Source organism: Saccopteryx bilineata, chromosome 1 (assembly GCF_036850765.1).
Source record: "Saccopteryx bilineata isolate mSacBil1 chromosome 1, mSacBil1_pri_phased_curated, whole genome shotgun sequence".
Classification (NCBI taxonomy): domain Eukaryota; kingdom Metazoa; phylum Chordata; class Mammalia; order Chiroptera; family Emballonuridae; genus Saccopteryx; species Saccopteryx bilineata.
This window is the reverse complement of record NC_089490.1, coordinates 55,099,305-55,120,274: the sequence shown is the minus strand read 5'-3', so window position 1 is coordinate 55,120,274 and position 20,970 is coordinate 55,099,305. Positions and strand designations below refer to the sequence as shown.

At 37.9% G+C, this 20,970-nt stretch overlaps 1 pseudogene; it reads right to left on the bottom strand.

Annotated features, from left to right (window-relative positions):
- Positions 1 to 543: 543 nt before the first annotated feature.
- Positions 544 to 20,298, bottom strand: LOC136319222 (PC4 and SFRS1-interacting protein-like; annotated as a pseudogene).
- Between the last annotated feature and the right edge of the window lie 672 nt (positions 20,299 to 20,970).

Here is a 20,970-nt window from a genome sequence, read left to right as displayed (position 1 = left end):
GGTTTGTTTGCTTGTTTCATTGAGAGGCTGGGAGGCAGAGACAGATACTGCTATGTGGCCAGACCTAATTCCACCCAGTAAGCCCCCTAAGGGCCATGCTCTACCCATCTAGGGCCACTGCTCTGTTGCTCAACAATGAGCTATTTAAGCACCTGAGGAGAGGCCACGGAGGCATCCTCAGCACCTGGGGCCAACTTGCTAAAATTGAGCCATGGCTGCAGGAGGGGAAGAGAGAGAGAGAAGAATGAGAGAAAGAGATGGAGGAGGGGTGGAGAAACAAATGGTTGCTTCTCCTGTGTGCCCGGACTGGGAATCAAACCCAGGACTTCCACATGCCGGGCCAACACTCTACCTCTGAGCAAACTGGCCAGGGCTAATTACTTTTAAACAAAGATAAAAAGATTTTTCTCCCTCAAAATAAGTTTTAAATATCAAAACCAATGCTTATAAAAATTTTTTAAATTTCAGCAGGCTAAATATTTGAAATGAAAACCATTACATTACATATTTCTCAAGTGTTCTTTTTATTTCAGATGTGTCAACCTAGAATGCTTGAGATAGTTCAGTCCCACTCTCATCACTGGATGACTTTTTCTTACTGCTAGCTTTGTCTTTGCTTTCTTATGTTGTGGTTGACTACTATCTTAAGCATCAGATCCTCCATTTAGAGTCTTTGAATCTCTTTGCTCCTTTTCTAGGTTTTTGTTTGGCCTTTTCTGCCCTTGGTCTTTGATTTTTTATTTGCTTCCTCATGCTGTTTTTGTTTGGTGAGAGATTTATTTAGCACTGTGTGGTTATAGAATCTCTTATACCACCCCAAACCATGTTTTTATTTATTTGTTTATTTTTAAATTATGTAAATTTTTAGAAAATTTATTTTACTGATTTTAGAGGCAGATGAAAGGAGAGACAGAGAGAAACATCAATTGAACCTGTTACCTAGGGCCCTGGTCAGCAAACTGCAGCTGGCGAGCCACAAGCGGCTCTTTGGCCCCTTGAGTGTGGCTCTTCCACAAAATACCATGTGCGGGCACTACCTCGATAAGAAATGTACCTACTTATATAGTATAAGTTTAAAACATTGGGCTCTCAAAAGAAATTTCAATCGTTATACTGTTGATATTTGGCTCTGTTGACTAATGAGTTTGCCGACCACTGACCTAGGGTATCAGCATGACGCTTTAACCAACCGAGCTACCCACTACCCGGCCAGGGCCCCAAAACATGATTTTAAACTTATTATACAATATTGCAGTATTCTTCATGAGAATCTGACTCACTTTGAATCACCATATTTTTTTCAGTGTTGTTATCATCTGTATGTTTCTGAGTTTGTTGCATTGTGAACTGAACTGAAGCAAGTTCATTCAGGGCCTCAGTGTATCTGTCCACATCAAGATGATCAATTTTGAGTGAATTTTTTATTTCAGCATGTATCCTTTGAAGTCAAGAATCCATTGATGTTTCTAGCTTCTTCTCTATTTTCTTAATTTCTGGCTTCTTTCCTTTACCTTTATTCTGCTGCCCAGTTTCCATTTGTTCCTCTAGCTTGCATTTTCTGAGTTGTTTCTTTCTCCATTGGCCTTTCAACATATTTCTTCTATGAGCAGTTTGAATTTTTCTTCCACCTTTTCTCTTCTTTTCACCTTCTTCTTCAGCATTAGAGGTTGATGTAACCCATGTTTTAGCTAAATTTTTCCCTTTTGACTCAACTTCTTTTTTCCCATTTTCATCTGACTCTTTTCTTGGATTATCTTCATCCTTCTGGCCCTCTTCACCCTTTTTTTTTTCTTTTTTGTATTTTTCTGAAGTTGGAAACAGGGAGGCAGTCAGACAGACTCCTGCATGTGCCTGACCAGGATCCACCCGGCATGCCCACCAGGGGGCGATGCTCTGCCCATCTGGGGCGTCACTATGCTGCAATCAGAGCCATTCTAGCGCCTGAGGCAGAGGCCACAGAGCCATCCTCAGCGCCCGGGCCATCTTTGCTCCAATGAAGCCTTGGCTGCGGGAGGGGAAAAGAGAGACAGAGAGGAAGGAGAGGGGGAGGGGTGGAGAAGCAGATGGTGCTTCTCCTGTGTGCCCTGGCTGGGAATCAAACCCGGGACTCCCGCACACCAGACCGACACTCTACCACTGAGCCAACCGGCTAGGGCCTGTCTTCATCCTTTTTTAAGCTGCTTTATAGTTTGTTTTTCCTCTTGACCTTTTTTTCTTACTTTCATCTTTGTCATTTACCATGTTATTTCATGAAGGACAAGTCTGTTTTATCATTTTGGTTATGCCTCTTAGTTTTGGAAACTTGAACTCTGTAGCAGCAAGTAGTCGTTTTACAAGACTCACTTTTAGATGAACAGATGCTGTTGCTGTTGTCACTACTTCTGCTGCCTTGGTTTCTACTTGCCTTGCTATACTACTCTTTTATGAGGGTCAGGTCCACAAAACCCAATACCTGCCTGACATCACTACCAGGTTTCCCATTTAACATTAGAGCTAGCTGTTACTGAGCATTTGCAATGAGTGCTTGCTAGGTACTTTTCTAAGCCCTTTAGAAATATTATCTCATTTAATCCTTATTTTGATACTCACTATAACCCTCTGAAGTACTTTATTATCTTCACTTTAGAATGAGAAAACTGAGACACAGAGAATTTGAGTAGCTCACCCAAGATTGTGAAAATGTTAAGTGCTAGAGCTGGAATTTGGGGCCTAGGCTAATCTGACTTCAGAGCCTATCAGTAATGGCAGTGCCCTGCTGCCTTGATTGCCTGATGTCTCAGGCTACTTAGAGCTTGGGCCATGCTCAAGCAGCAGGGTCCAGGACCCCTGGGGATAGATCACTTTAATTGAATTCAAAAACCCTTTACAGAGCTCCTATTACCTTCTGGGTGCTCAGTGTCAGTTCTTTGTAACCATTATCAGGGACAATTTGCTGATCTTATTCAAATATCAAACTCTGAGTCTAAACACTTTCCAAATCTCATGCAATTTCAGAACCTACATCAGGAAGAAGATCTGGGCCAGATATGAATTACTGTTGCCTCCTAAAAGCCTCATGTTTATTGACAAATTCTGTTCATAGAGCTCTGTGGCTGTGATGTTGCCATGGTCACTTTCACGGCGTTGCTACTGGGCCTTGAGGCAAAATGGAAAACCATGAACTGAAATCATCCCTTTCAGCATTTATAGAGTTTGGCCTTCAAAGCTCTGTTTCCTACACCTGGAATCCCTGGACCCTTGGCTATCCAACATTACCCTCCTGGTTATTTCCTTACAGCTATCATTTGAAATGTGGACAGTAAGAATAATAGCTACAATATCTTAATCATCTATGAGGAGCCAAGCAGTATACCTATACTGTACATGTAAACCTTTCTGCAATTCTGTAAAAAAGTATTATCATTGACATTTTCTAGATAAGAAACTGAAGCTTAAAGAGGCAAACTAATTTGCCTAAGCTCTAACTTGCTTCTTCAGGTCACCTAGTGCAGGGTGAAGAAAGGGGCAGGAGAGAACCAGGTTCTTCATGGTTCAGAAAGAGGCTAGCTCAGATTCCTTCTCCATTCCCCAAACAGCCAGATTTTGCAATTTATGCCTCTGATATTGCCTCATGCTTGGACATAATGGATGTTAGTAATAATATTGATATTATTTTATTACATATGTATAAGTCTTTATAAGTTGCCAAGTACTTCTGCATAAAGGAGCTCTCTTCAGACATGTGGAGGTTTAGGGTCTAAACTTTAGACCCTCTCCTTCACCCTCAGATTTCTGTATTGAGCTAACCTCTATGTGCAGAGGTGGAATTTTTGTGAAGCCAAAAAGTTTAATTTTGCAGGGGCTCTCAGTTGTTCAGGCATAGGCTTTTATAAGATCTGAAAAAGTAACACATTTCTGCCACAATCAGTTAAGACTGCTGTCTCCTCCCATATCAAATTCCACTCCATGTCTCTTCTTTTTGGATGGTACCAGACTGGATGTGGATTTTTTTTCTATTTTGTTATGTGGCTAACGGAAATTGGAATTGGGGATCCTTTTAGTTCAGGTTTAGTGAAACGTATTTATGTGGCTTGCCTTTACTTCCAGGTATAACTAAATTATTGCCACCTGTCCTCATGAAGGAATACTCTCAGAAATATTCCAACTGCCCACTTGTTTGGGTTCATGGAATGAGGACACAGAGTTAGAGGTTGCAATAGAAACCTGTTTTACAGAGCCAGAAGCTTATTTGTAGAAAGTCCTTCAAACCATCCTATACATAAAATTGTAAGCGAAGGTTTTAATTCTCACTGATGCTGTCTTAATTCAGAAATTCTCTTCTATCAGGAAATACCAAAGGAAACAATCAGAATATGCAACCAAAGACAAAAATGGTAGGAGAACAAAAATCACTCTAGAGTGTGTCAGGAAGGCAATGTAAAACATGAATTCTGTGGCAGTATTTGTCAGTTTAGGAAATATACACTTCGTGGTGAACTTTTATTCTAATTAATATTCATTTGTATCTATTATTTTGCATTCTTTCTATTAAAGATGGCCCCTATAATTGTATAATTGCAACCTCAGATCTCACAAGTCTCAGCCCCTACAGCATTTAAAAATGTACTAATCAGACTCTTCAGTTAATGGTTGATGGCAGGAGAGAGGTGGAAGAATACAGACCTATGGCTTCTGGAGGAGTGGTTTTGGAACTGAACTGGGACTAGTGCTCTGGCTGTGGAGTGAGTGACCCAGTCCCACATGCTGCCTGGCCTCTGTTACCAGACTCACACAATTAACATTTTTTCTCAGTAAGATCAGTCTCATGATCAGGCAACCATCACATCATGGCAGGGCAGTAAAGCTTCCCCCAATCTGCTACCACATCTCTTCTCCACTTCTTTGGAAACTAAAGTGTCAGAAGTATGCACACATCCCTTTGAGTTTGGAAAGTTTCTCAGTTTTCAAGAATAAAATTATTGAAAGTAAACATTCTTAAAAACAATTTTATTGTAAATGAGTATTAAGTTCCCTTTAGACCTGTCACTGGTTGGTTGGCTTAGTGGTAGAACATTGGCCTGGTGTGTGGAAGTCCTAGGTTCTATTCCTAGTCAGGACACACAGGAGAAGCAACCATCTGCTTCCCCATTTCTCCCCTTACACTCCCCCCCTTCCTCTCAGAGCAAGTTGGCCCCAGGCACTAAGCATGGTACCATGGCCTCATCTCAGGCACTAAAATAGCTTGGTTGCTGAGCAACAGAGCAATGGCCCTAGATGGGCAGAGCATCACCCCATAGGGGGTTTGCTGGGTGGATCCTGGTCCAGGCACATGCAGGAGTTTGTCTCTCTGCCTCCCCACCTCTCACTTAATTAGAAAAAAAAGTTCCCCATAGTCCTGAGGCTTAGGAAATGTTTATGACAATGAGAATGACGACCAAACAATTGTAAATATCTGCTCTGTATTAGGCCGTATGTTATACACAATATTAAGCATGGTCTCAGTCCATCCTGCAACAGAGAAAACTGATGCTTAGAGGGGTCAGACAGCTCTTGGCTGAACAAGATTTCACAGAGATTGGGACACAAAAAAGAGTTAAATGACAAATTAGGAGGCAAGAGCTTTAAAATTTTCAGGCATTTCACAATCATGCCTTGGGCCAGCCCTACACTTTACTGTTTTCCCCAACTCCAGTAAAATGCTGATTACTACTTCTCCTAATCATACAGAGCAAAGTAGAAGGCACTCTACATTACGGGAGGTGGGAAAAAAATAACCTGTGGGCAATAAAAGCATAAGGAACAAAAATGAAATTAAAAGCCAAATGACACCTGGATTTCAACAATAATCAATTACCAACAGGGAAAGCTTTTTCAAGACAAGTGGAACCATAAAGTTAAACAATAACTTCAATGGTTTGAAGTGTTTATGTTTTGCAATGGTGCAGTTTGGAAGCTCTCCAATATTTTCTTTGCTGAAATAATGTGATCTTAATGAGGTCTTACATGACCCAAACTTGAAATAGACCCATTATTTTTGTTAAGCTCATTCTTACAGGTCGGCAATGAACTATAAACAGCTTCCTGATAATACTACTTACCCAAAGAACTGTTAGCCTGTTAAGTCTTATCTATGCTAAGAGGAAGTTTTTATTGTATCTGACTTCCTCAGTAAATAGCAAAAAACAAACTGAAATTCTGTAGAAGGGTCCAACATTGTGAGGTTTGAGAAATGAAAAAAAATTTATTTGTCTTCAGCTCCACGCTTGCTAAAAATCTATGGTCCATCCAGCATAGGAATGGCTTTTACAGTAGAGTCAGCAGCACAACTAACTAGTCAGGTCAGAAACGGCTTTCTGGGTGGCTTTATCAAAATGTATGGATATGTAGCAGTGTAGTTAGTTACTTGAATATTCTGGTTTGAAAAGCCATGGGGTAAGGCATCTCAAGTAGCAATTAAAGTAGCCCCGACTAGAAGTTAATTTTCTATAATTAGAGACTCATTTCTTTGACTCTGAAAATCTTTAAGAGTTTATTATTAAAATATAACTGAATTTTTGGGTTGTCATCTACCCCAAAGCAAGACAGGTATCTGATAGTAGGAAGGAAGAGAGGCAAGTTTTTAGAACTGATGCAAAAAGTCCAAGGAAGAAGAAAGGTGATGAATAATTTGTTTTCTTCAAATGGCAGAGGAAGTAGGGAAGTACATAATGCTGGTCTCGTCTAGAAATTTGTAAATGGGTTGTTTGAATGTACGGGTCTTAACATGTTCATAGATTGTGGGTGTGTGCACACTGTGTGTGTAAAGTGAAAAAAAAAGATTATTATTAGAGACTGCCTCTCATAAGCATAGTATAAAGTTCCTCAGATATGGGCATGATTTATAATTAAAGGATCTCTGCAACTGCTAATTGCCAAGCACATGTACCCTTTCTTTCCAAAGCAAGTTTTGTATCTCAATGATGATTTATTATAAATCTATTTCTCTTCAGGTAAGAGACTTATTCCAAGTAGCAGTTTAAATTTAAGCTGCTCAAGTAAATCTGAATAGAGAGATTCAATATCCTTCTCTAAGAATGGCTATTGTATCCTATACTGGACAAAATAAAACATAAATATGACATCTGAACCAAGGTACTACACATTTTTATTACTCACTGCAGTCAAGATGCAAGTTTTTGAACAGTTAGTTTATGGTGGTGACTTTATATATTATATGGAGCAAAGATCAGATTGCATTGTGAAGAGGTTCAGCAAAGTTACAACTTGTTATCTCAGAAGACCAAGGGTACATAACCTCTCATAAAGAATGAAGACTTAATACACATTGAGTTTAATATTCTCTAGCCTGGCCCTGGCCAGATAGCTTGGTTGGTGTCATCTCTATACACCAAGATTTCAGGTTCAATCCTGGTCAGGACACATACAAGAATCAACCAATGTGCATAAATAAGTGGAACAACAAATTGATATCTCTGTCTGTCTCTCTCCTCTCCTCTTTCTCTAAAGTCAATAAATCAAAAAAAAATTATGACTGCAACATTTTTTGTAAATATTCTAAACTTGTTTATAAACAGTTCTAGGGAATATCAATGATCCAGAAAAGGAATGCCTAGCTAAAATGTGAGCGAAAGAACTATTCATGAACAACAGATTATGTTACAATTCTTTTCATATGTACCCTTCAAACAAAAAAAAAAAAAAAAAAAAAGGAAAAAGAATTACTTAGTCAGTTGGTTCAGCATTAGAGTTTTGGCCCAGCATGTGACCTTGCCTCAGGTGCTAAAATAACTTGGTTGCTGAACAACTGAGCAGCGGCCCAGAGAAGCGAAGCATCACCTGAGAGGAAACTTGCCAGGTGGGATCCCAGTCAGGGTGCATGTGGGAGTCTGACTTTGCCTCCCACTTTTCACTTAATTTTTTTTAAAAAAAGAAAGAAGCCCGACCAGGTGGTGGCGCAGTGGATAGGGTGTTGGACTGGGATGCGGAGGACCCAGGTTCGAGACCCCGAGGTCACCATCTTCAGCGCAGGCTCATTGGGTTTGAGCAAGGCTCACCAGCTTGAACCCAAGGCCGCTGGCTTGAGCAAGGGGTCACTCAGTCTGCTGTAGCCTCCTGGTCAAGGCACATATGATAAATCAATCAATGAACAACTAAGGAACCGCAACGAAGAATTGATGCTTCTCATCTCTCTCCCTTCCAGTATGTCTGTCCCTATCTGTCTCTCTCTCTCACTCTCTCTGACTCTGCCACAAAAAAAAAAAAAAAAGAAAAGAAAAAAGGACAACAGCTGATTATCTGTATTTTCCTCTATTAATGTTACAATCTTCTTATATTTTTATTCTGCATAGGTTACTACATATAATTTTTTTTAAAAAAGAAGAGTATAAATATAAGAATATAATTCTTGAAATAAAATATATCACAGAACTCTATCTCTTCTCCCTTTAATCCTTTCCAAAGTGACCTCTCCCATTCCCATGTATTTGAAGATATCTTTATGTTGATGAAATCTTTCTTCTTTCTGCCTCCACTGTCACCACCTTAGTGTAGTTCTATGACCACTATGCTGAGTGATAAATCCACTTCACACTACAATCCAGTAGCTGCATACCTGCACATATATACATAAAAAACTAAAAGCAAATATCATAAAACTATATCATGGCCTCTGATATTTTCTATTGTACATCATTCTATTTCACTGATATTGGTCGTCAAAACCACCAAAAGGACTGTGTGACTCTAATGGGGTGTGACCCACAGTTTGAAAAGCAGCAATCTAAGCTAATATTATTTGCTCAGACATCTGCAGCAGCTAATTAACTGGTTTTTCTTTTCCCATTTTTCCCTCCACAATTCCCTATTCTATATAATAAGAAGGACTGCAAAGATAAATCAGATAATGTCACTCCTCTGCCCAAAGCCTTCAGAGGCTTCTTGCACTTATAATAAAATCTTCACAAGACTTTCTCTCCAGCCTAATCTCATGACCTCTCTCCCTTCCTCAATATGCTCTGGCCACACAGAACTTGTTTCAGTTCCTCCAGGACACTAAATTCTTGCCTGACTGGGTACAAGCTGCTTCCTCTACCAGGAACACTCTTTTCCCAACTTCTAATGGTTTGCTGTTGCTTATCCTTTAGTTCTTGGCTAAATTATTTTCTCTACAGAGAAGCCTTTCTTGACCACCCTAGTTGAAGTAAGTTTCATCGCTACTTATTATCTTTTTTAGCCTATTGTTTGAACATTTACAACATTTGAAAAAATGAAGGAAAAAAGACATGGCAGCTAGAAAATTCTGACCAAGTAACAGGCAGGATGGGTTGATGGAAGGAAGCTCGAGAGCAGGAAATTACAGTTTTGGCGTCTAGGTCATATTTGCCTTAGAATCAAGACCTTGCACTTTGGATATGTGACTTAATTTGAAGTGTCTTGCCTGTAATTATTGATTTTTAATTTTTGTTTAGAATTGAATCAGATTAATTTTGAAAATGCTGTATATCTCTACTTCACTACAAAGAATGAAGGAAAAGAAAGGTATAGTTTACATATGGGCCAAAAATCTAAAGACAGACTTTCGGGTCTCAGAATTACTGTTGACAGAGGTAATCAAAGTGACAGACCTTACAGAAAGGCAGTACTCAAGTGAAAGAGTCACAGGCTGCTAGTAGGGCCAGCTCTTGCCAGCAGGGAGTTCTCTGTAAGAGTTTTTCTTGACTCAGAACCTATTTTAAAGGTTTTTTTTTTGTGTGTGTGTATGGTGTTTTAATAAGGAAGATATTTTGGTCCTTACACCATCACTTTTCTAACTTTGGAGATCCTTCCTGTCATGGAAATCAAGAATAACTTGCTAACTTTGTACACAGACAGTCCTGCTGAATGGGCCTTGTAAGCTTCCTTGTCCTAGGGATTAAAAGTCCCTATTTCTATTCCAGCAGTTTCCAGATCTACATATGTTTGCACATGGTGTCAGCCCTCATCAGTAGTCAGCTGGAGGAAGGAGATGCAGAATATATCTGCTTTAGAGTTAAGGTGGGATTTGGAATTAGGTAAATTTGTCTGAGTCTCAAGGTAGATGCCCTGAGAGAGGATTCCCTGAAGCCTGAGATTAAGAGATTGTTTGAACCCTTAGAAGGCCCGATGCCTAGGAGGAGCACCACCTGGTTGATGGCCCCTTTCTCTTGCCATTGATGTCTTCTACTCTAAGCATCCGGTTCCGCTCCAGCTCCTGTAGAAGAGTTAGCTTACAAAGCACCTGGTATGCTCTAAGTTATATTTAATGTATTTTCTTATTTAATATTGCCCAGTCTGCTCTCCCAGCCTGGCCCTCTATTACAATCTTGTATTTATTTCTTTCAGCTCAGCATTAGGGGACCATTTCTCCAAAGTTATGACATGGGTATAGATGCACTATGGGTGCTATGGTCCCCATCTTTCCTGCGCACTATAATTCCCCAATAAATATTTTTAACTATTTAATTTCTCCTACTACCCCCACATTGAGGTTCAGCCTTAAAGAGTGGTTACTATGATCACATATAATGAAACATGGCTGCTTTTAAAGGGGTTAATTGTTGTAAGTTCTCATAGGAAGAGTTCATGTCAAAAACTAAAGAAATAAAGTAAAAATAAAAATCCAACCCCAAATTTCCTATAACCAACCTACAAACTCATGATGCAATTATTACTTGATTTTAGAATAATGCACTCAGCTGTTTCCATGTCAGCCATTGACTTTTCCCAAATAATAACTAATAAGGAAGACGTGGCATTAACTAAGGTGGCCTTGCCATAAAGTGGAAGGAACATGTATAGCTGATCACTAGCACCTACAAAACTTAGGAATAAAACCAATTTCTTCGTAGGGCTAAGTTCCCTTAATCACAATTTATTAAAAACAAAATGACCTGGCTATTTTGGGGGCTAGGGTTTGAGCTATTGCCTAAATTCTAATTTAAAATGATTTTTGATGGTTTTCTTTCCTTTTTTTTTTTTCTTTTGGAATATCTTATGACAGAATAATATAACTCTATAGATAAGAAATATACGAAACCACTGGGAGGTCAACAGCATTAATGGAATTACAAGGATAATCCATGGACATTGAGAATGATAACAATAAAACAGACTTCAACTGGCAAGAAACAGCAGGTCATTGCCCTCAGGGGAGGGCCAAGTCAGAGATCTGACTGGTTCATGTATTTGGATAATGTAATACAGGGGTCCCCAAACTACGGCCCGCGGGCCACATGTGGCCCCCTGAGCTATTTATCCCACCCCTGCCACACTTCCGGAAGGGGCACCTCTTTCATTGGTGGTCAGTGAGGGGAGCGGATGTATCCTGTGCTCCTGGAGTACTGTATGTGGCGTCACTCACGTACAGTACTACTTCCGGTGACGTGGGACGCAAGCGTCACGGCTCCGGAAGCGCATCATATCACTTGTTACAGCTAGCAGTGACAAATATGGAACCGGACATTGACCATCTCTTTAGCCAAAAGCAGGCCCATAGTTCCCATTGAAATACTGGTCAGTTTCTTGATTTGAATTTACTTGTTCTTTATTTTAAATATTGTATTTGTTCCCATTTTGGTTTTTTTTACTTTAAAATAAGATATGTGCAGTGTGCATAGGGATTTGTTCATAGTTTTTTTTATAGTCTGGCCCTCCAATGGTCTGAGGGACAGTGAACTGGCCCCCTGTGTAAAAAGTTTGGGGACCCCTGATGTAATATAACACAGCTGCTGGATTAGCTTATGCTATAATGATATCATATTTGATATTTTCTACTTAATTGTAATCAAAGTTCAATTTCCTAGTGCAGTTAAATATAGTAAAATATATCTTAGGCATGTATTAGTCAAACTGATTAAAGAAAACAAAGTGGTATCAGCCCCAAATGAAAGCAGCTGAATTTAGGCCAAAGATGAAGAGAACTGTATAGATATATAAGACATCACATCAAGAGAGTTAAGACTGGGGACCCCTGTGTTTGAGAAGACTACAATGTTCTTTGGGGAGACACCTCATCCTGTCCAAATAACTAATATTTCAATTTTACAAACTGATATTTATAGCCAGTGCTTCCAAGTAGGTACTCAAAGGCCTTTTGATTTTAAATGAAAGGGTGTAGTGCTATCTCTATGGGTTTGTGAATGTTGAATTAAATTCTCTGTAGTTCATTTCTGCTATAACTTAACAACAGGTTTTATGAAATGTTAGGAGAGAAATAAACTGAAGAAGGAATTATAATCCTATACACTGGATGGATGACCACCATACATCTTAGATTTATAAAGAACTGAACAGATTTAAAATACACTTTCCCTTTGTTCTCACAATCACATTAGTATTTTTAAAACACATACATTGATTTTAAAAAAATTTTAAATTAATTTTAATGGAATGACATTGATCAATCAGAGTACATAGGTTCCAATGAGATACTACCTCACACCTGTTAAATTAGCTATTATCCACATACATTGATTTTTGATTTGGGATACACAGTGGAATACTTAAATGTTCTAAGAATATAAGAACAAAAGTTTTAGTCAAAATGCTTGTAACTATAGACTTTGAATAATAACATAACATCCTCATAAAAGCAGAGCGTGTATTTTTTATTTTTACCCATGCATAATAACACAATTTGAATCTAAAATTGATTATTCTTCATATATCACTCAATTAAAAAGAAGAAAAGTGTTGGAAGCTTCTGAGGAATTCCCAGAAGCAATGAAAAATAAACAAGACAAAGAAAAGTTAAATCTGAAATAAAATCTCAATCATTTTTAAGTGGGGCTTCAGAAAAATGAGTCAGCAAATGATCATAAAATTAGAAGTTTTTCATTATAATAGCATAGAGTATATTTATTAAAACTTTGAAGTTGACCATGTTCCACTAGAAAGGTTATACTCCTAAATAGACAATTTTTACTACAGATACACAGAACATATTTAGGCTATTTAATCTAGATTATTTTCCAGGTGATTTTTAGGTAACCATAGTGATCAGACTTAAAGGATTTATTTATAAAAGGTAGCTTAAAAGTAGCTGATCGGAAAAAAAAAAAAAGGGAGCTGATCACTCTAGATTGACTTAATAGCCACTTATTCATGTTACTAAATAGAAAATGAGAAAGGATGTGTGAAAGAACAAATATTTAGGAAAAAATTAAGGGAGATATAAGCACATGTGTGCCCACATAGTATCACCTCCCACTGAGGCTGTACCCACTGCCCCCAACCCTTCTGCAAATCACAGACACCAATGTAGTACAGAACACTAGGATCTGAGCTGAGCTGAGCTAGGGCCACACACATTTTAGTCAAACATAAGGCCTCATTTGTAAAGCCTCTAGTCAATTTGATCAATAGAGGCATTCAAAATCAATAATGCAAGTTCCAGAATAAATGTTTTGATCTAATTGGTCTTTAATCAGATTTAGAAGACAACTGAAATTTCCATTTTGCTCTATTAAAAACAAGAACTTTAACCAGACATCAGGCTGTTTAATATCATGTAGCTAAAACCATCTAATTAGCTTGTTTTTCAAACTTATAATCCAAATGTTTACTATCTTTATATGTAAAATGGATTAAGATTTAGTCAAGGATAACTCATTCTCTGAGATTTATAAAGAAAGTGTTACTAATAATAAAGACCTATCCAATACTCAAAAGGTAATTACTTTCATGTCAGGATTTTTTTAAAGTCATCTCTTCACTTGGTCTAGCATTACATAAAATAGGATACATTGCAATGTACTACATAAATATAATATTCTGTTAAAATAAAATTTAAAGTAAAATATAATGACTATACTTGATGTTATATTTTTAAGATTATTAATTTTATTTTTTGAATAGTGAATTAAAAATATAGATGCACAACTCTGAGCATACAATGGACTTACCTTGCAGGTGTCTCTAGTGCTCAGCAGTATGCAAGCTGCCTGTGTCATGTCTGAGTGCACTGACTTCCTCAACAAGCCCTGTAACCCACAGAAGCACATCAATTACATTCCAAGACATGTCAGGAATAGAATGGAAGATGCTATATTACATATGATACAAGTACTTGCAACAAGCACTTATTTTCATAACACATAACAAAGCCATATATTCCTGGTTATTGGGAGGATGTTGAACTACCAGTCATACAGAACTTACATTACAGAGATGAAATGGATGTAGTTGCCAAATTAATGTCAGTGAAAAAAAAATGAGTATCTTTAGAATTTTAATAAAAACTACAGAGAGGTTTGAGGCAAGAATCACAGGCATCTTTTTTTTTCTTTTAATATTTTAACCTGGCTTTCTGCTAAGAAAAATTAAGAATATCATTTCTTTTATGCTAATTGACTAGTTACAAATTTTAAACCTGAAAGGCAATTCTTCTACTGCCCTTTAGAGATATCTTACTTATTAAACTGTGGCTACTTAATCATATGTTAGTCCAAAGACCCGTTTAGTCCCCAGTACTTTTGTTGGCGTTGAAGCTTATTAGAAACCAATCTTCTTGAGTCAGAAGCTTCCGCACTTCAAATATTAGTAACTTTAATAGCTCGTTTATTCCCCTACACCATCTCTATTAATGTCTAATTAATTAGCATCCTGAAGGCTTTCTTTTTACTCGATAGTTAAATTTGAATCTTTTTTATCCCATAGTGCTAGAATAAACTCAGGTGTGTTAGTGTCCCCCACCTCAGAGTACCCAACTAATTTCCCAACTCACATCATACTGTACTTAAAGAGCCCAGGATTTTCAAGGTTAGGTTAGATTTCTCTTCCTAGAGTCATTTGGACAGTTAAAACAACAACAACAAAAAAACCCTTGTCTTTTAAAAGCATTCATCATCTTAATAGCTTTAAGGAAACATTTTTGTTTAAGTATTATTTATGGTGTTCAGTTTCTTAGACTTTGTATGATTATGTGTTTTTTTGGTTGTTTACTATGTGCTATAGTAATTTCTCTCAAATATCAAGACAATATTAATTGTACTAGTTATTTATTTAATGTGTTATTTCTTTCTTTGGAAACATATAATTTTGAGGTAAGGGAAGGAAGATAATAGGAAAAGTCTTTCAACACAAAGTAATGGTAGAAATGTTATTATTGAATCAATGAATAGTTTATGCATATGAGAAAATATACCTTCTGTAGCTGCTACAAATTCATATGGTAGTTATGTAATTTCTAAATTTGGCATATCAAATGGTTCTAGCAAAATGGGTTATATAGTTTTAAATCTCTCAAAATGAGCTGGATATACCCATAGAAGATGATCATTTTTTTCACAAGGGACATGACTATTTTTGGCCAAATTCCTTTTAGAAAAGAGGCATAATTTATTATATTTCCCCTTGTACCCTTCTCAAAGATTTACAAGCACCATAAATAAACATCAATATTTTCTTCAGAGAAGTTAAACATTCTTCCAGTACAAACTTGCAGAAGGAAAAACTCATAATACAAATATTACTTTGAGGAAAAGGACTTACTTATTCGTATTTGGTAGTTTTTGAAAATATATGTGTAATTTTAGTTTACATTTTGCTAAATTAATGTAACTTTTGAATGTCTCTTTTGTTTGGAATAAGCAAAACAGTCTGATCCATGAGACTTGCAACATTGAAACGGCAAGCATTTCACCAAGATGTCAAAACAGGAAGAATATCTGGCATAATCAGCACTGATAGTAGCACAAGAAATTACTGACTAGTCTTAGTGATGAAGAACTCTATTAAAGGGCAATCTATATCAAGTTTGATTTTAAGAGTGATGATGTAGGTTTGTCTACCCTATATGTAGCTTGCATATTGAATTTCCTAAGCTAACAGTTCTGAGAAAATTAATAGAAATATTTTTATGTGGTCATAAACTTCAAATAAATATTCTTTAAAATAACGTTTTAGAAAATTACACTTACAAGATGCTTAATGGTAGAGTAGTAATGCTGTATAAGATGTTCACAGGTGAGAATGTAGTCTGCACAAACAACCCTGTATATAGCTAGAGGATCTTTTCAAACTAAACTATTTGTTATTGATCATTTTAATCCACTCACATAGATGTAAGATTAAACAGTGGGGTCAAGAGAAAGGGGTGCTAGCCCATGACTGAGAGCAACTGAGTTAAACTAACTTTTCCATAACTAGTTATATTACCTTGGGAAAGATTGCCTAGCCTTTCTTCATTTCTAAAATTTTGACTGCACATCGGTCTGAATAATTTTGAAGATAAAATGAGGTAATATAGAATAAAAAAAGATTGAAAAGTTTAAACTCTAGAAGTTAATCTCTTCATTGGTAATAACCATGCAAATAATAAAAAGTTGGACTGCTATTTCCAAACTGACCTAGAAGTTGTATGACTTCGGATGTTTCTAGCTTTCGATAAATCCTGAATAAATATTTTTTATTTCCCTAAAGAAACACGTGGAAAGCCATCACAAGCACCATTTCCCTGTGAAAACAGGTATAGTCAGTGGTGGGATTCAAATAATGTAACAACCGGTTCTCTGCCCTAATGATCGTTTTAAGTATAAAAAAACAATAAACTGAAAAAGTTTATTATATTATGCATTTAATACTTAAATATGAACAATTAAAGAGGTACACAAAACTAGATTATAAGAAAGAGTTTTAAAATATTAATGAAAAAAATATTAAATAATACTCATAATATCTCGGGGTAATTTTGGATATAACACAAAGTTGAAACAAATGACAGCTTGTCACACCCCTGGTTGTTTGGCACTTTTTCTTTTTATATTATGTTTGTTTACTGAAGTAATAAATGCAAAGAAATTGAAATGTAGTATTTCATCAAAGGTACAATGAGTTTTGTGAAATGAAAAGTAACTATTACAAGCGTAGTTCTGTCAAACATTTTCACCTGTGGACAGAATGAAAATTACTATGGGTGCTTAGAATACGCTATTGCACAGATGAGTGTTAAAAAAAGAGTAAGGAACATAAACTTTTGATTTCCACGTTAGGCAGCTGCCCAGGTGCCCACCTTAGAGAGAACCCTGATTACAAGTGCCATTTTGACAAGCGGTTCACCAAACTTAACAAAAAATTAGTTATCTGTCTGCCAAACTGGTACTGACTCGCTGAATCTCACCACTGGTATAACAGACCTCCCTAACCCATGGGAGATACGTTCCAAGACTTCCAGTGGATGCTTGAAACCATATACAATACTGAATCTTACTGTTTGCTGTCTGCTGAGGACCTCATTCAGCTGAAGAAACAGCTGATTGAAGAGGACGAGATAGAAACCCTGGAACCCAAAAGATTTACTACTAAGGGTTTGGCAGAAAGTTTTTCTGTTAGAGGATGAGTTGATAAAATTTCAGGCTGAGGACCCCAGCGATGACAAATTCAGTAAGGTCTACAGAGCTGTTATAGGTGCTTTTCAATGCTATAGGCAGATTTTGGAAAAGAAGAAGTCTTCCAGACTAGCCTGGAACAATTCTTTAAGATGGTAGAGAAGCCTGCAACAAATCCTGTATCTTTTATATCAGCTGCTTCTCAACATGAAACACCTATCATACAGGTAGAATTATCTCCAGCATCTCCTGCATGTTCCTTAGGCAATCCAGATTCACCTGACCCAGTATCTCCATAATTCCTGCGGGTTCTCCTGCCTCTCCAGCTTCCTCCTCCCACCCTGCAATGCCCCTTCCAGTGTGCAAACCAATCACAGGAATAAAGTAAGAATTTTTTTTACACTAATTTTTTGTCATTTTTTTTGTTACTTCAGTACAGTGTATAGTACAGTATATTTATGTCCTTTTCCTCTTCCTGTAGCTTAGTTGTGTTTTCATGTTCTAAATTTGATTTTACAACAGTGTTAGGATAGGTATGTGACTTAGGCTAGGGTGTATTTTAACTTGCACCAAAATTCTGATTATGTCATTGTTGTAGAAACAGAACTGTGTCATAACCCAAGGACCCCCTGTATACTGTATTTTCCCCTAAACATACATACACACATAAATACACACACATAAATACATACACACACTTTACAGCTTTTCTTTGGCATGTCTGAATATTCAGCATTACTCTTCTTGCACTTTGGGCTATTACTAAGTAAAATAAGCATTACCTGAACACAAGCACTGTGATATTGGGATTACCAAGAGGTTACTAGGTCACTAACAGGCAGGAACAACTATAATGTGAAGATGCTGGACAAAGGGACGCCTTACGTCCCACAGAGTGATAGCACATGAGATCTCATCATGAAACTTACAATAGTGAGCAATTTAAAACTTATGAATTATTTATTTCTGGAATTTCTATTTCATACTTTTGGACCATAGGTAACTGAACCCACGGAAAGAGAAACAAAGGATAAAGAAGGGCTACTGCAATTTAATTTTAAAAGTGAATTTTAATTTTCACAGGCAGTACTTTGCTTAGTTGCTTCTTACTACTAACTGGACAGCAGAGAGATCTTCAGTTTACTCTTCAATGTGGATAGGATATCTGCATGTGCACGCTTCTTTGAAAAGGATGCCTCTCTGTCCCTCAGTGGCCTCAGAGATCACTGGAAGTTGTCCTATAAAGACAGTGATGGCAAGGTGGTGGGGGGCTTCAAATTCCTCAGATTGCCACTGCTCAGTCTAGGCCGCAAGGTGCTTCTGTAGGGTCATAGCACTTTTTGTGAAAAGGATCAAAGAGCAAAACAGTGGAATGTGGAAAATCAATGGAGAGACCAGAGAGGGCTTGTGTGGAAAGATTAGATGAGAATATGGGCAGAGAAAGGTTAGGCTGTTGTGGGAGAAAGAAGTTGTAGGTCTGACAGCAGTTTTCTGAGCTCTTCTCTCTTCTTCGTGTATGAGCTTGTGGAAATCATATCAGACAAAGCAAAATGGCAAAACGCAGTGCCTCCACTAAGTAAACCTGGGCCAGTGGCCAAATCCTACACTGGGCTTCAGTGCTAGTGGTGTTTCTTGCAAGCTCTCTGTAAAGCTGCTTAGCTTGCTAGCTTTCTACTATCACAGAGTCAGGTCATATATGACTGGGAAAGAAACTCCCATGAGCCCAGTGAGGGCACTGTGCATTGTGGCCCTCAACAGTTCCAGAATAAAACACTTTGGTCCTCAGTTATGTCCAAGCTCAATGTTCAGAACGTGTAAAGAAAGAAGGAGCAGACTGCAGCCCAGTTCGGTTTTTAGTCTAAAAGAAAAAGCAGAAGATAGGGAAAAGACAGTCTCAAGAATGAAAGGAACTAGGAAGCCCTGGCCAGTTAGCTCACTCAATTAAGAGCATCGTCCCAAAACAAAATTGCTGGTTCGATCCCCTGGGAAGCAACCTATGAAGGCATGACTGAGTGGAATAACAATAAATGCTTCCCTTCCTCCTCCCCGCTCTCTCCCCCTTCCTCTTTCTGTCTCAATAAAAAAATTAAAAAAACAAAAAACAAACAAAAAAAAACCTTAGCCATGGCCAGATAGCTCGGTTGGTGGACTAGAGGTTGCCAGTTTGATTCCCTGGTCAGGGCACCTACAGGAGCAGCTTCATGTTCCTGTCTTTCTCTCCTGCCTCTCTCTCTCTCTCAATCTCTAAAAAACAAACAAACAAAACAAAACAAAAAAAGATTAGGAGCAGCCACTTGCATGGGTGAATCTGAACCAAGGCTCTTCCATATCTGTTACTTAACTTTCCTTCATCTTATCTGGAAAATGGAAATATAATATGTAAGTCTCTGATATTTGAAGGTAGTTTAAAAGAAATAATGTATATTAAATGCTGAGCACACTGCCTGGCATATTTTAAGAAATTAAATAATGGTAACCATTAGTAAGGCTAAAATTTAATTTCTTCTTATGGTGCTAAGTCCAAATGACTGTTACTACAACTTTTAAATCAAGACCAACTAATTATAAGTGAGTTTTTTTCCCTCAAAAATGTATGTTTTTTATTTGTTTGTTTGTTTGTTTGTTTTTGAGAGAGACAGAGAGAGAGAGTCAGAGAGAGGAACAGAGAGACAGACAGACAGGAAGGGAGAGAGATAAGAAGCATTAATTATTTGTTGCGGCACCTTAGTTGTTCATTGATTGCTTTCTCATATGTGCCTTGACAGAGGGGGAGGGTAGTTACAGTTGAGTGAGTGGCCCCTTGCTCAAGCCAGTAACCTCTGGGCTCAACCAGTGACCATGGGGTCATGTCTATGATCCCAAGCTCAAGCCAGCGACCCCACTCTCAAGCTGGTGAGCCCACCTTCAAGCCGGCGATCATGGAGTTTCGAACGTGGGTCCTCTGCATCCCAGTCTGATGCTCTATCCACTGCGCCATTGCCTGGTCAGGCTATAAAGTTTTCTTTTAAAAATTTCAAGTAAAGATTCAGAATATGCCCTGGCCGGCTAGCTCAGAGGTAGAGTGTCGGCCCGGCATGTGGAAGTCCCAGGTTCAATTCCCAGTCAGGGCACACAGGAGAAGCACCCATTTGCTTCTCCACCCTTCACTCTCTACTTTCTCTCTCTCTGTCTCTCTCTTCCCCTCCCACAGCCAAGGCTCCACTGGAGCAAATTTGGCCTAGGCACTGAGGATGACTCCATGACCTCTGCCTCAGGCACTAGAACGGCTCTGGTTGCAGTGGAGCAAGGCCCCAGATGGATAGAGCATCACCCCCTGGTGGGCATGCAGGGTAGATCCCAGTTGGGCACAGATGAGAGTCTGTCACTCTGCCTCTCACCTTCTCACTTCAGAAAAATATAAAAAAGAATCAGAATATCATATTGCCATAGATTTTTTTCCCCTTTTAAATGTGGAAAAGTAAACATTTACCAAATAGATTCAGAAGTCTGAAAAAAAAAATTAAATTCTGCACCTAAATTTAATCTAAGACTGTGTTGAGATGTCTAGACTGTGACTGTGTTTTGAAAATATAAACTTTCTCATTTTATAAATATTTTGGTTAGCTAGAAAACAAATGCTTGTAATTGTCAAATTTGCAATTTCACGTCA